The 14,297-nt window shown below is 40.0% G+C and overlaps 1 protein-coding gene across 3 annotated transcripts in view; it reads right to left on the bottom strand.

Moving 5' to 3' along the window:
- Nucleotides 1-14,297, bottom strand: part of BZW2 (basic leucine zipper and W2 domains 2) — a 58,645-nt gene that overhangs the window by 43,570 nt on the left and 778 nt on the right. The window lies entirely within an intron of this gene.

Below are 14,297 nucleotides of genomic sequence, written 5' to 3' on the forward strand. Positions count from 1 at the left end.
TACATCTTCTGTTATGGATTAATTTTGCTTATCACATTACAGTACATGAAGCAACTAGATACCGACCTTCGATTTCATACTTGGAAGCATGCCCTAGTCACCAGCACCTATCATGTGTAGTATCTTAAGATAGTGTTGTAGCAGGTTTTCAACAGACATTGAATGCCCCGTCTTTCCCAAAAGAGCTTTCCAGAAGCTCTTAAGGCACTTAATCTTTTTTTTTTTCTTTTTTTAATCACAAGACAGTTTTTTTCCACAGTAAAGAGTAAGTGTCACTTCAGTAAAAGTACTTGTCCTTTATTAGTAGGCCTAGTGGGAGAGAAAACAAAGAGGTGAAACAAGTGGAATTGGCTTCACTCTGCAGCAAGTACAAACAAATACCAAAAGAGAATGAAACGTACCACACATTAAATAAAAAAAAAAAAAAATCTTGCTCATGCAAGATTCTCCAGCCAAGAATTGTGTATGCAACCTGTGAGTAGTTATCCAGCTGAGAAATAAGCAAGTCAAGACAAAAATGAGACAACAAACTCACCAAAATTTGCACCATAAATCTCATCACCTAACTGCTAAACTGGCATGCATAGGAAGATGTTTCTTGAAAAACAGTCAAAAAAACCCAGTGCCACCAATTAATGTACAATCACACGCTGCATTACAGATCCAGCTCACTGCACGTATTTCAGGAGAGAACGTATTTCTTAGGTCACTAACCAAAAATTTCTACAGAAGCAGCTCAGCTGCGTAACAAGGTAAAAACAAGACAGAAACCTCCCATGACTCAAGCGCTCCAGATGCACTTCACAAGGTCAAGAGAACTGTATATTGAACCACCGAGGCAACATTCTGTGTCTCATAATCAGCAACCATATGAAATATGCATGACTCATGGCACAGCCAAGGAAAAAAAAAAAAAGAAAAAAATTCTTAATCATTGACAGGTGAAAATACAAGTCAAGAAAATGAAATCATACACTTGGGTTGACACACACAAGAAGTTATCTTTCGGAGGAATTAGATATAATTCTTCAAGGACAAGGTATTAGTATGAGCTTTTATCAGACCTGAGAGCTCTCTTAGGCTGCTGTGCTCCTAACTGGAGTACCCTGAAATAATGGAGACCGTTTATTGCTACAGATAAAATGAATGCTGATTGGGTATGAAATTAAGCTGATGGCTAGTCATCCAACTCCAAGCTTGCATGCCTTGCCAGCAGGGAAACCTCTTGGAAAAAGAAGGGGATAAAAAGGATCAGCAAAGATCAGGGCCAGGTGAACTTAGAAAACAAGCAGAAGACGGTACTCTTCCAAAGCTAATAACGTTTTTTTCCTCATGCAAGACACCACTTTCAACGGGCTGTGTAGATGTTAGAACAGGATTCTTGAATTTGGAGGGACATTGGATGTGCTGTTTATCCCGAAAAGTATAACCATTTCAGCAATTACTGTAAGAGATGATGTTGCTAAAGGAAAAACGGTGTAGCTGAAATTCTGCAAAAATTATTATAAAAGTACTGCTGCAATTTAGCTTAATCCTTCATTAATGTTTGACAGAGAGAGTTGTACTAGCCACTGTTCACAGTCCACTTGGAAGAAATCATTAATGGAGTTACTTTATAGGGTCCCCCTGAACCAGGTCTCCAATAAACGCAAATATTTGGAAGAAAACTTTGTTAAAAAACTTTGTTAAAAAAAATCACCAGAGAGGCTTCATTCCTAGCAACGAAGTCTGTCAGACAGAAGACAACACAAGAACAGCTCAGTAATGAAGGCCAGTGCAGGAAGACCAGCTTTCTCACGTAGTGTATTACTCCTCTGCTCAAGTCCACCCTGCTTCTCGTTTTTTAATGTATCAGCCCACTGAAAGTTATATTTTTTACAGTGTCGACCCTACTCATACAATTCAAATATCACAACAATAAAATCAGAAGATGTGCTGCTTCCATTTTTCTTGCTACCTCAAAGCTGAGGAGCAGCAAAAGCACAGGAGATCACCAGTGTCTCCAGGATACAGTGCTGCAGCATTTGAAAATCCATAAACTGTCTTCAAAATTACAAGGGCAAAGCTTAAAAATTAAAAAACAAAACAAAACAAACTGTGCATGCTCCAGAAAGCAATGCCTCCCAGTTGCTAACAGTTTATTATTTCATGAGCTAAACACAGTAATCAAAGGAGGGATGTATTAATAGCCAGCACCTCTTACACACTTGCAAGCAGTGAAGGCCTTGGCTTTAATAAAACGACAACTGCTGCAAGCAGTAAAGCAAGTTTTAACTTAGAACTCCCTAATTATTTCTTCAAAGCGTGTGCAAGGGAAAGGAGTTCACCAAGTTAACACATGGCTTTTTACCTGCAGGACAGTGAATCAGCTTCCAGATACTTGAATTCTGGTATTTCTGGCTAAAAAAAGATGGCACAAAGAGCCAGCAGTAGAAACGCACAACGCTTTGCACCATGTCAGCTATTCCAAACATACCAGCTAACACTGATCACGCTGTTAGCAGCATTCACTTGGACGGAAAAGGAGTCCATAACTGACTTGTATCACTCTGCATCCCAGAAACAGTCCCATGTTCCCTGCGGCTGCTTCCTCCTCCTCAGAGCAGGTCGAACATTTTGACAGAACACACTAGTTTTGGTGAACAAATTCCTGGAGTGGGAGATAAAAGTAGAAACGCTCAGATTGCTTCAACCTGCAAATAGTTACTTTCTACGCGGTGATGGATGCAAATCCTGTGAGACCAAGCTGAGATAACTCCATGGCAATAGGTATTGATTCACATCGACAAGTTGGCTGTTGAAAAAAAAACAAAACAAAACCAAATCGACCCAAAAGTGTATGCCTATACAATCAACTATCATCCTGGGTGAGTCAGAAAAATAGCTATTACAGATTGAACATGGAGACAGGGGGCACACACTTGCTATCCTACCCACTGCTTGGCAGCTCACATATCAGTGCTCTCAGCCTGACTTAAGAAAGTAATTTCTTCACCTCTGTGAGGAAGCCAGAAAGCTCTTAGATGAATTATGGAAGAACAGTCTGTCAGGGGCTATTAAACACAGGGATGATAGAACCGTCTAAGCTGAAAATTGCTGTAAGCATGACTGACGTGGTTTAACCCCGCAGGCAGCCAAACACCACGCAGCCGCTCGCTCACTCCTCCCACCCCCAGTGGGACAGGGAGAGAATCAGAAGGGTGAGAGTGAGTAAAACTCATGGATTGAGATAAAGACCGTTTAATAGAATAGAAAAGGAAGGGCAAATAATAATAATAATAATAAATAATAATAATAATAATAGAATATACAAAATGAATGATGCACAATGTAATTGCTCACCACGCACGCTGACCGATAACCAAGTAGCGATCGCTACTTCCTGGAATACGCCTACCATTCATATACTGAGCATGACATCACATGGTATGGAATACCCTGTCGGCCAGCTGGGCTAGCTGTCCCGGCTATGCTCCCTCCCACCCTCTTCCAGAGCATGCAAGCTGAATGTCCTTGACTAGCAGGGTACTTAGCAACAACTGAAAACATCAGTGTGTTATCAACATTCTTCTCATACTAAATCCAAAACACAGCACTAGGAAGAAATTTAATTCTATCCCAGCTGAAATCAGGACAATGACAAGAGCATGAAAGGAAGAGAAATGTAGCACTTCCATCTATCTATATTTTCACACCACCACATCCTTTGCCTCCCTGTCTTTTTTTTTTTTTTTTTTTTTTTTTTTTTGCATCTACCCAATTCTACAGGCCACTTTCAGAGACCAGGCTCTGGACTAAAGGCCAGTTTCTCCCAGTAAGTCAAGCTTTGGTCTGAGGTCAGGTAACTTATACGCATCATGTATCCCACATAGCTCCTTCTCACTCAGTACTTCAAGAAAGGCTGTCTCTTAAATCTACGAATGCACAAGACAAGCATTACTCACCCATGACAGCATACTCCACTTGGGAGTACTACAACAACAGCACCGAGAGCTGGGTGGCAATTCAGCAAGGCCAAGTGAGAAGGAGAAGCAAACATAAATCCCAAGAGGACTGTCCTGGGTCAGCGTATTCTACTACTAATTTTGTAGGAGCAGGTATATAATATTTTACCCCACTCCGTCACAGAGGCAGCAAATCCCACCCGCGGGCAGTACTGTTTACACTGCAGCAGTTCCTGAAGCGCTTCGTGCCCATGCACTGGAAATGGAAGCACGGACAGCTGTCAGTCAGCTCAGCTGCGCGCAAAAACCGACAATTTAATTTATGCTATTAATTGTGAGGACCACTACCTATTTCACTGTTGATCATTTTAGGAGGCAAGCAGCTAAGCCAAAACCCATATCCACTTTTCCTGATCAAACAGCCAACTGTCAGAACCCAAAAATGGGGTGCGTTTGACCTAACTTTAAACATGAATGACGACAAACATCTAAGTCCAACCCTGCAATCCTTGCCTCTTTTCACAATCAATGGAGAAAAGTAAACATTTGCAGAAAATAGCTTATCTAAAATATTCTGCTTGCCCATCTTAGGGTGAAATCTTAAGGGAGTCTCTTGTGAACAGCTTCAGGCACTTTTTAGATATTTGAACAAGATCAAAATTCCTCCATCAGTTTCTACAACTCTACAACAGAAACTCACACCTGCAGATTGGCAATGTGTGAAAGTCTATAGCTCAGTGACACCTAAAAACATCTCAGGCAGAGTTAAAAGTTTAATTACGCAGCCAAAACTAACAACAGAACAATTACTAATGGTATGTTATTCAGCTCTATAGTTAATTCAGTAGACCTGCTTGTTTATCTTTCTGAAATGATTCACAGAGTTTCCATTGTTGGCTCAGAAGCTTCAAAATCCAGCGTACCACAAATATGCTGAGAGAATAGGCTCAGTGTCAGACCACGACAACCCACCCGCACCCAACCCAGTTTTCTGAAGCCAAGCATTACTGCAGGAGTTATGGCTTTCTAACCAGAATAGATTTAGTATCTTTTTTAATGGGCATAAAACATCACTATGCCAGCCAGCCTGGCTTCCTTCAGCAGAAAAAGCATACATCCGCTTTGCGATTGTTTGGGCTGTATCAATGTCAGCTCAGCACAACGATATTTGATACTATTAATAGGGAAATCTATTTTCTTGTTTACAGCATCATTGTTCATGCACTGGAAAGACCAATATCAGCAACCTACTTTTGCAGATAACCTAATAAAGGTTCCACAGGATGTATGTCTGCAGGCATATGCATATATGTGCATGTAAGAAAGTAAGAATGCCAATAAAAGCTACGTTAGATTTCTACAACTCACTTCCTACGAGGATGCAAGATATGAAGAATTTAAAAGGTTTATTAACAAGACAGCTAAAGGATTTTTTTTTCTGGACCGAGAAAACACAATGAAAGGCTTGGCGGGTTTCTCTGAGGACTTCAGAAAGACATGCCAGTTAACCTAGGGCTCTTGAATGTGGATCAAAATACATTAACTTTCAGTGAAAAAGGGGCATATACCTTTCACTGCTAAACCTCCTGTCCTTTTGAAAGAAACAGGGCTTTTCAAAAGCCAAAAAACTGTTAACAGCTACTGCATCTATCGTACAATGAGGAAAACAAAACAAAATTATTTCCAATTTTAAGAAGTGAACTAATGCTAATTCCCAAAATGTAGACCTGTTCAGTCATGGATACAGCCAAACTCTCAAAGTCAATGAACTGACTGTTAAAGCCCATGCAGACCAATGCACTTGCATCCCACCTCAAATATTACTCTGCCTAGTTTGATACGCTCTGTAGAGTTGAAAAACTAGAAAACCTGGCATATGTTCTTTGCTAATGGAAGATAAAATGCAAAGGTATCAGAAGTGCCAAGATAAATTTATTTTTTAAAAATCTAAAATAAAAGAAAGCAGATATTCAGCGCGACTCTCAATCAGGGGCTTTGCAATAGGTGGTAATTTTCCTCTAGTCTTGACAATGCTGCAAAAACAGAGTTGATATTTCAGATTATGAATATGTTGATATGAACCTTTATTAACCAACTGTTGAGAACGCTAATTAAGGTAGCTATTCAGTAATCTAATAACCTAGTTATGAGCAGGAACTGAGTAATTTATACTGGGATTACCAAATAAAAAAAACTAACAAGGATATTAAAAAGAATAAATGGGGAACATCTTGGTCTACACTAGGAAGACAGTGCCCTTTTCCCCATCACCGGCATCTTGCTCTCCCTCAGCTTCAAAAGTTTTTTTTTGTGTTGTCTCCTCATACCATAACACTGCTTTTGCACCACTGATACCTACCAGGTCAGACTGAAAAGGTCAAAAACTGTTTAAACTGACAAGACAAAGAGAAATGGAGAAAGAATCGGGTCTTCCTATACCCAGGAAAGAAAAGCAAATCAGGGAGGGCACTAAGCTGCTACACTAATCCTAGCATCAAACAGGCTACCCATGAAATGCTTTGGCTTGACACATTTGGCTTCAGGGACCTGTGGACTACTGCACATTGGGAAGGAGGCACTTTTCAGCATACACCAATAAACATTTTAACAGGAATAAAACAATTGAAAATATAAAGCCCTTCCCTTGGCTCTTTTGGAAAAGTAAATTATGTTTTCCTTTCTCTAATTCAAGGGAAAGTCCTGTAATAAAGTTACACAAAACAAGATAGCCAAACCCAAAACCTGGCAAAAGACCTCATCCAGTTATTTGAGCACAGGCGAAGCAGGTGTTTCCCTGTGCTGGGAAGGGACCCAAGACTTATGCACAGGACGATGAATTTCAAGGCCAGAGCTAAGAATTCAGATGGCCCTGGGGACATGCTGACTGGGGCCTCTTTTGCCACAAAATGTAGGAAAAACACCATCTCGGACAGAATATGGGATTCAACAGCACAACACCAGGCTTCCAAAGCACTGGCTGATGGTTTGGGGATCCTCAGGACTCGGTCACAGGAAACCACGCATGAAGATAATATAGTCAAAGCAGACCGAAGACAGAAAGGAGACTACCAGCACAGGCTTCAGGAGCAATCTCAGAGAGGTGCAGAGACACGGGACAAAACCAGCAATAAGACTCTAATCAAACTCATCATATCAATATTAGCTCATACAGACAAGATTGAAGATTGAGAAGAAATCACCATCCCCTCTTCTTTTTAAAGAGTTGAGTTCTCATTGAGTATTTAAAACAAACAACACACTTTGTTTTTCTGATTTCCTATTGCTTGAAGCATGAAATGGTAGCGAAAACAAATGATTAGCCCTGTATCTGCTAATGCTCAGTAACACGTTCCTAAGATTTCACCTCCTGTGCATTATCAGAAGAAAAATGACTAACGTGTAACTTGAATGCACTGAATGAATATTTCCTCTTAAAAAACATTTCTAAGGAAGTAGGGGATTTTATTTATGGAAACAAATCCTAAAACAAAAGGATCACTTAAGCTTGCAAATTACAAATTGGTGAACTGCTTAGACTTCTTTTTCTGCATGAAAAGAAAACACATTTAAGGAAAACACATGAAATAGTGATTATTGCAATGAAGTACAACCCCAAAACCATATTTAATTGTTCTGCCTGCAGTAGTTGAAGGAGTTGTAGAAGGGTGTAACTCATTGGGATTCAAGACATCACAGGAGGTCCTTCCTTCCTGTGTCCCTGATCGACCTCTCTGTCCCAGACTGCATCTAGCATTTTCCTCGCCTGACCTGTCTGTCCTCAATTCTAATTCTCACCAGAGGTAATCCATCCTTCTTACGGGCTGACTAAAAGCAATAATCTTTGTCCGCTACTATGAGTCTGCAATAACCGCAAGCAATTTCTATACAAAACTTTCCCATCTGGCCTAAGAATAACTCAGATTTTGCCAAAACATGCCTATGTATGAAGCACTCGATGAATTTTAAAATTCCTACAAAAACTCTATGCAAATACTACTGCAAAACCACATTTCTAATTTCAAAAGCTCTTAGATGCATAACACCAAGCAGCTCTTTTAGACCTCTTATGGTAGGAATTACCACTGATTTACTCCCTGGAAATATTTTCCTGACTTCTGGGAATTTAAAAACCAAAATACATATCTTGACAAAAGATTATTTGTTTTATATGGCACATGTGAGGAAGTTTTTTTACTATATTAAAACATACTTAGTGATAAAAGCATATCTAAAGATGGAGTGGGAACCAGACTGAACCACAGGAAAAAAAAGGCTCTTACCATGTGCATCAGCCATTACCCAGGTTTCAGCTTCCGCACTGACTCGTGACCAACTTACCTCTTAACCACTTTCCCTTTGCGTCGTAAGCATGCACCAAGCATGTCCTAGTCTTGCAATCTGATCTACATGAGCTGCCACTTGCACCTATTCAACCCCATCGCAAAACTGTGACCCAAATAGGAAGGTTTACCAGCAATATGTTATAAATATATGATTTTCCTTTATTGTGATTGCACTATACAACCACACTTTACAGAAGACCAAAGCTGTTAAACCCCGAAACTCAAGTGTTTCGTTCTGCTGTCAGCTTTACAGCACATAAGACCATTGAGGAGCACTAAGCTGCCGTACATACGGTCACCACACCATTGTACCCTCCCTTTGGTCACTGGACTCTCTCTTTATTTTGGTTTTTATTTTGGAATAGCTTTTATTTTGACTTTTGCAGTCTCTTACAAGTTCTACAGCTAGATTTAAGAAGTATGGTCTGGCAAGTCGAAAAGGGTTTTCAGGCAGGGCAGAATATTATTGTAGTCCACAGACTTCTCTCTCTAGGGAGAAGCAATAGATTTTTTCCATTTGTCGATTTTCCTCTCACACACCAGCGTTACCTCTGAGAGATACCTGAGTATTCTAGTTTTCTTTGAACAGATAATTCTATTTTAAATTAACAAGTAAGTATTGCTGCAGTTGAGGGGAGTACTCATATTTAATCAACAACGGATCACATGAAAAGAAATCACATCCACAGTTTAACGGGCAACCGTGGCAGTTCACAGGTGAAATTTATTGCATGCGACATATCAGAATGTAATTACTTTACCTGTAGGCTCAGGCAGTGAGACAGGTATAGGTGACAGCCTATTGCCTTATGTACAACACAGACATAAGAATTCTTGAATTTGAAAAGGAGGAATGAGGACAGAAAATAAGCTGAGGAGTAAAAAATAATGTCTCTTAAAGCAATCTGAACTTAATAGCACATATCCATTCAATGCATAATCTTATTCCTCTGCCCTAAACAATCACCTTAAGCCTGCAAACAGGTACATATATCTGTAGATGACTGTATTATGTAAGCAGAGTTTAAATAAACCAATCTTAAATTTAAAAATTACTCAGGGATTAGATCTAATTAGATATGTTTAACCCAACTGCTTCCACCATTCTTCACCAGATAAAAGGTTTGATCGTCACTGACTAACTGCTGCTAACACATAATGCTCCCAGGGACTTTATTCTTCCCTGTGTGGCACTCACAAGTCCCAAAAGATGGAGTGGGGTCTATATATGCTGTAAAGTTTTTCAGCGTCCTTCTACACAGAGATATATTTCCTTTACAGCTTTATGTAATTTTATTTACTTTACATCTCTAAGTTTTGAATTTATTTTAGCAACAACACCTGTCTGAAAAGCCACTGCAAATCAACTCTTGCAGAAGCAGTGCTGCTGCATGATTGGGTTATTGCCACCACTTGCAAAGTTCAAGTGGGAAAGACCTTAGTCTTGCAAAGGTGCTCAGCTGGGCCTCTGATACATATTGCTCTTCAGTCACTAAACACATCTCGGTCCTTTATCAGCAAAAAGCTGCTTGTTCTATTACACTTACAAAAATATTAAAGTACCTATCTACGTGGATTCATATGCATGAAACAATTTGTTTAAAGCTTGGATTTTTCTTAATCAAAAAGAATCACAGTGACTTAAAATCTCATGTGAAAAACAAAAAAGATGTATTGTCTGAGCAAGTTGTTCATATCAGGACCATCTAGAACAATCAAGAGAGTATTAAATGAACCTGCAAAGGAACAATTTTTTTTTCCCTAAATTACAGATCCAATGTTGAGTATATAAATAGAGCAAGGGTTACACATACCTGGTTTTGTTACAAAAGTAATGCTGATTTGTTTTTAAAAGAAGCTTTTAACCAGGTAGAACAAATGCACATTTATCTAAGGCACTCACATTGCCCTCATCACACAATACCTGAGCACCTCAAAATTCCTTCTTTGCACCATTAACCCTCACTATATGTGGGAAGATTATGTGCGTTGCCCTTGCATGACTGGAAGTTAAAGATATACACAAAAATAAAAGCATGTACTCAAAAATGTACTTTGCAGCCTCTACAAATAAACTTGTGAGCAGTTTTCTCTAAGGAAACCTCTATAGAGATGGTTGCTATGCTAGCTATATTCTGGGTGCAAAAACATCAAAGCTAGCTGTCCTCAGTCAGATCAGGTCTAGGAGCAAACCACCAACACTCATGCTAAATCAGACTAATAAACCCTGTCAGGAGGACTATACCATAACATAAACCTTCAAGTCCCAAACTGGTACTTTCACACTGCTCTGTCCTGTATTTCCTGCTGGAGAACGCTGCTCACCTCAACCCTGCTTACCCAATAGTCTGGACCAGACCATCTTTTGGAGGATGCTTTGGTGTCCTTCTGTCCCATATGCTTGAGAATCCTTCAAGTCAGGGTTCAAGAGAAGATGAAGCGAGCACAGGTCTCGCTTTGCCAGACTTTGGATACGGCTAGAGTCAAGTGTGGAGATTTGCTCCTAAATTTCAAAGTGTAGAGAAAGCCTAACTTTGTGCAAAGTCCCACAGGGAATGAGTAGCAGATGGAGATCTCTATCCATGTCTTGGATGAGCACCCTGGCTATAGGAATACCTTGTCATTCAAAGATATACCTGTTGTGTTCAAACATGTATCGTGCATGCCAGTCCCTGGCTGCTTTCAATTATTCTTTCGCGGTCTTTTTATAATCTACCTTCTGGTACAAAAAAAGACTTAGTAATTTTGACAGATCACAGCATAGACCCAGTCGTTGTCCTGAGACCCAAAAACAGATGAAACCTAAAAAACCCCCACTTAGAATAAAATAAAAATACTTAAGGAAGTCAAAGAGTTATACAATATCAATCAACTGGGGGGGGGAAGTAACCTATCCACAGGTTAGTATCTGTGAGATCTGAGAGGAAAAAAACAGGATGTTTCTAGTAATAAAAAAAAAACCCTTGAACTTGCATGAACTTGAATTGATCTAAATGAATAATCCTATTAGATACTCCTCACTTCGGCCAGGATGTAAGTATCAGGATTGGCGAGAGCAAGACCAAAACCCAGCGAAGGTCTGTCTGAAAGGCTCAGCAACACATGAAGGAGATTTCCCATAGCCCAGGCCATGCAGAAGATGGAACCATTTTACAAAAACGCACTTGAGAACCATATGAAGTGGCTTTTATACAGGAATGATTAAATAGACTTAAGACTTCAGCTTGGCAAAAAGACAGTGGCGGGGGATAATACAGGTCTGTCAGGCCATGACTGCATGTCAAGGGTGAACAGGGAACAATTCTCCATCATCTCCCAAAATAGGAACTGGGGGTTGGGGGTGGGGAATCAAATGAAACTGTTAAGTAGCACATTCAAAAACAAATAAAAAGAGGTCCTTTTCAAGCAGCTGTGGAAGTTATAACCACAGGATGCTGCAGACGCAGAGTTTACCTAAATTCAAAAAACCCACCACAGGCCATCCAATAAAAAGGGTTCCCGCTGTGAACCAGTGGGATGGGAGCTAGGAGAATAAGTCATAGGATTATCAGTACTTGTTTGAACTATTTTTTTATTTTTCCCTAGATAAAATGCAGTGGGTCAGACTAAGTTTCTGATCATGCTAAGCCCTGGCATAGAAAGAGGCTATAGGATCTCTGACCCATGCTACCACTAGCAGAGCAGCAGGGTACATGGCCATAATTCAAGCAAGCCTTAAAGATACAAGGGAAGGTTAGTCATTTGACAGAAAACAGCTTGGAACCAGTGAAACCAGTTCAGCATCAACTTTTCCTCTCTTCCACGTCCAAAGACTGAGAATTTCATGGTGCACACTCCAAGGCGTAAGGCAGTCCCTTTTCCCCTAGCTTGACCCAAGAAAATGCATTTATTGTACTGTATATTGTATTACTAACACTCAGTGAAAGAAATCCTTGTTATTTTCTTGCATGGACCTTGCTCCCGACAGCTGCAGAAAACATCAGGTGTTTACGATCACCTATACATGGATTACAATAGCCATCATAAATTCACAGGAGCAGAACTGCACACATTAGAACCAGCAAAACTGAGGGGAAAAAATGTCACTACTTGTACCTGCGTCACAAATCAAAAGTATCAGATGTATAACCTGATTAGGAAGTAAAAATGTTTTATATGTAATACTTATAATTTGAAATCTAGACAATATTGAGTCACAGTCCTTTTCCCTCTGTAATACCCACAACTTAAATTATTACTTACCATACAGTAATACCCACAACTTAAATATGTGTAACAACCAGATACAGGAGATAAAAGAAAATACATTAAGGGGCAAGGCACAAAAGTACAGAACCTACATTTTCAGATTCTAGTTCCATGCCCTGACACAGACTCCCTACACCACCTTGGAAAAATCACTTGCTGCCTCCATGCTTCAAATCCTATACATAAAATGGAGGCAATGCCACTTTACTACCTCATCACAATCTCACAACGATAAACCGAAGATTGTGCAATGTCCGCAAACTACCGGACTGAAGGTCATACAGAAGCCTTCCACAGTTAAGAGCAAGAAACATCTTTAACTAGTGTTAAGTATTTTATTACCCTTACAGATGGAGCACTCCTGCAGCCTTAAGCCACCAAACGAGCTCCAGTGAGGCTGCCAAGGAAAAAATGTGTTTGCCTGTTTACTCTGTGAACCAGGGTGCAGTGACCATACTGACATTCTCACATTAAAAAAAAAGGGAATATAATATGCATACTTTTGTATACTGAATGCCTGACAGGTTTTTCTTCTGGAATATGAAAGGAAGCTTGTAGACTCTTGTTATTTAATAGTGCCACAGAGATTATCAGCATACTATAATATCACAAAATTTGTTCAGAGTGGGTAAAATTCACACCCTGCAGTGAACCAACAAAAGACCACTTAAACCCCAATTTCAGCCTTCACAGTTGAACCAGTGACAGACTTCTGTTAGCACTACATGGGAATATCTTTCTGGACCAGAATATAAAAAGCACTTTTGTCTTGAGGACATTTCCTTCAAGGCATTTTTGGTTTCCCACAAAAAAAGTCAAGGCAATCTGTTATAATCTGAAGTCCAAAGCAATCTCTCTTATTTACACTTGTTGATTCAAGTAAAACTAGATGGCAGTACATCCCTGTGTTTCTGTGATTTTTAAAATCACGAAAACATACAGAATTTGACTCTTTTGTTAAAATAAAATCGTATCACATTTTGGTTTTGTACCCAAGCAGTTATGAAGATACACTAGATTCAGAGAGTGCGCTCTCCTATGAACCAGGAAGCAAACAACTGGACTTGACTACTTCTGAAAGTCAGTCAAGCAATTAATAAACGTGAAAACAGAGAAAAAGATTAGTATTTGAGAGAGAGATTCCAATAAATAAGTAGCCATGAGATGACCTGCAAGTACTAAGGAAAGAAAAAAAATCAGCTTGCTGATAAGGCTATGCCTTCAAAAATTAGTTACAGGAAAAAAAACAGTTTCCTTAAAAGAAAAGATATAAAAATTTTACCTTGAAGAGTAGGACAAGGAGGGTAAAAAGTACCACCAAGTGCTAGGGTTCTGCTTTTCTCCCTCATACAAACACACGCAGAAATCAAGGACGTCAAACCTCAGCCTCTGTCCCTTGCTGGGGATCTGCAGGATCATCCCTGTGCCTACTAAGCTTCAACTGGAGGAGTGGAAAGTTGGATCCGTAACAAAGATCGTTTTTCCACCGACGGTTTAATTTTAGAAACAAAAGGCACCTCTCTAAACACCCCAAACGCGTTATTTCCCTTCCCAATTCATCAAAGTCTGTTTCCTTTCGGGGACACGATGCCGTGACACCAGCAGGGCTTTATTCGCCCGCTTTAGTCCAATAAACACCTCTTCCTGCCTAGAAAAAGACACCCCACAAACCGATGCCATAAAAAGGCAAGAAAGCAGCCCCCGCGGAAGGTTGGACCGCCGGGTACCAGAGCTGGCCAGCCGCGGCTGCCAGCCCGCACCG

The sequence above is a fragment of the Calonectris borealis genome, chromosome 2 (genome assembly GCF_964195595.1).
Source record: "Calonectris borealis chromosome 2, bCalBor7.hap1.2, whole genome shotgun sequence".
Classification (NCBI taxonomy): Eukaryota; Metazoa; Chordata; class Aves; order Procellariiformes; family Procellariidae; genus Calonectris; species Calonectris borealis.